Source organism: Chaetura pelagica, unplaced genomic scaffold (genome assembly GCF_000747805.2).
Source record: "Chaetura pelagica isolate M959 unplaced genomic scaffold, ChaPel_1.0 scaffold767, whole genome shotgun sequence".
NCBI lineage: Eukaryota > Metazoa > Chordata > Aves > Apodiformes > Apodidae > Chaetura > Chaetura pelagica.
The window spans coordinates 76963-79399 of NW_009953917.1; positions in this window are offsets into that span (position 1 = coordinate 76963).

Here is a 2437-nt window from a genome sequence, read left to right on the forward strand (position 1 = left end):
GCCCTGCCCGGTTCCAGGGGTGCCCTGCCCAATTCCAGGGGTGCTCTGCCCGGTTCCAGGGGTGCTCTGCCCAGTTCCAGGGGTGCCCTGCCTGGTTCCAGGAGAGCCCTGCCAGGTTCTGGAGTGCCCTGCCCAGTGCCCATGGAGCCCTGCCTGGTGCTGGGTTGTGCCCTGCCCGGTTCCAGGGGTGCCCTGACATGTTCTGGAATGCCCTGGAGCCCTGCCCAGTGCCAGGTTGTGCCCTGCCTGGTTGCAGGGGTGCCCTGCCCAGTTCCAGGGCTGCCCTGGCAGGTTCTGGAGTGCCCTGCCCAGTGCCCACTGTAAGAATTAGACAAAACCAGATTCCAATTAGAGTAAAACAGGTAGGCAAGAGCCTGGCCCTGAGACAGGCCTGGAGACACCAGCAGGGCAGATGGAAGGAGCATCTTGGTTACAGGCTTTAGCACGGGGGGGGGGGGAAAAAAAAGAGTAACCTGGCATCAACACACCACTAATATATTCATGAGCCATCAGCACAGTAAAATACCCACCCCACAGGCTAGAGGAACCCCTAACCAGCCCCCCCCCTGCTCTCTGAGCAGGTGCAGTGGCATTTTTGAGCATTGCCACTTGAAATGGAAGCCAGGAATTAGTGCCCCAGGACAGAACAGTGTGAAAGTTCTTCTCACGCTTTTGGGGGGATGAAAGGAGCACTTGGTTGTTTTTTTTTCAGGAAGATGAGCTGGCTGTGTGGAATGTCACCCTGCTCCCTTTTCTGTGCAGAGCTGGACATTAAAGCCAGTTATCATCCTGTGTGTGGATCAGCTTCTTCCAGGCTGGGGGACTGGATCCCTCTCTGGTGACAACACAGTAAAACCGTGACAACCACCCACCCTCCAGGCTGGGGGGACAGTGGGAACCTCCAGCCTGCATGGACCTGTTGCCCACATCACAGCCACATGGGTGGTGTTGCTGAGAAGTTCCCTGCCAGCCCCAGCAGCCACCACAGGCATTCATTAGCACTTCTACCCAAACCAGAGAGTGGTGAGGGTGTCACCCTCCTGCTGCAGGCTCTGCCACGGGCCAGTGGCCCAGGAAGCCTATGAGGAAGGGCAAAGCTCCTTCCATCCTGTCCCCATCTCCTTGCTGACATCCCCAGTGCTGCTCCACCCTTGGGCAGGGCTCCCTTCCCGCAGGGTGATGAGCACAGTGGGCTTGAGCCCTTCAAACCCCCTCAGCTCAAGAGTCGCTCCCTGGGTGGATGTAAAAACTCCAGCAAGCACACGGGCAGTTGGGAAGGGGCCAGCACCTTGCTGGGAGCCAGAGAAACTCAACAGGAGGCTGGGGAGACCCCAGGAGGAGCCCCTCAGGACACCAACCCCCGGGGCTGTGTGGCTGGGAGAGGAGTGCAGCCCTGAGCTGGGATCCTTGCTGCCCCTCAGTGTGTCCTGACCTTCCCTCTGCTGCAGATTGAGTTAAAACACTGGGGAGTTCAGGTGGAAAAGCCAAAATTCACGGCCGTATCTACTTGTGATCAACATTCAACCTTGACTCCTTGGAGACAGGAACCACCTCCACGTGTTTACCACCTGGCACAGCAGCCCTGGGGGCCTCAGGGAGCAGGGGTGGCCCAGGGATAAAAGAGCTACTCCCAGGTGTGGCACCCAGGACAGAAAACATGCCTGGGAGTTCATACTCACTGTATTCACACACTGCAAGTGGAACTTAAAAATCCCCCTCTGCTAGCAAACAGCTCTTCACTCATGCCCAGCACAACCTCAGGGATACCTAGTGAGGATACAAGAAATTTATTAGGGAATTACAGAATTAATTTGGCATTTATTTTCTAAACTAGGCTCATGTCACACACAGGCCTGGCTGTGTCCAGCAGAATTTTGTCCGAACCACTTACAGGGCTGAGCCCTGCAGGGGGTGGCCGTGGCATAAGGGTAACATCTTGGCCTTGTGCTTCATACCCCTGCTCCTCACTAGGGAGAGCTGTGATGCTTCTCTTGCACAGCTTAAATGCACAAAGGGAATTCTAAAAGTTCACTCGCATGGGTATTGTATTTGGGGCTTAACAGCCTGTTGTTCATTTTTGGTTTAAGAAAAAAAACAAACCAAACCAAACCAAAAGAAGCCATAATGAAGCTGCCAGAGATGAGCTCCACGTGGGTATCATCAATTCCTTACAGATGCCAAAATCTTTAGATAATTTATGGTAATATCTGCTTAAAGGCACTGGTGGAAGATTGATTCCATTTTGCTACCTGCATACAACCTGCCTGCCTTAGAAACTCCATTTCAGTTATGAGACTTATATTTTTCATAGCTGCCAAACTCCTGGGTACTCTTTCTTATACTAGTTTTTGTCTAAGGTTCAGACCACAGCTAACAGGGTAATGCTCTGTTCCTGCATTAGAAGTGTTCCCCTGGGAACAGAGATGCTGGAGGGAGG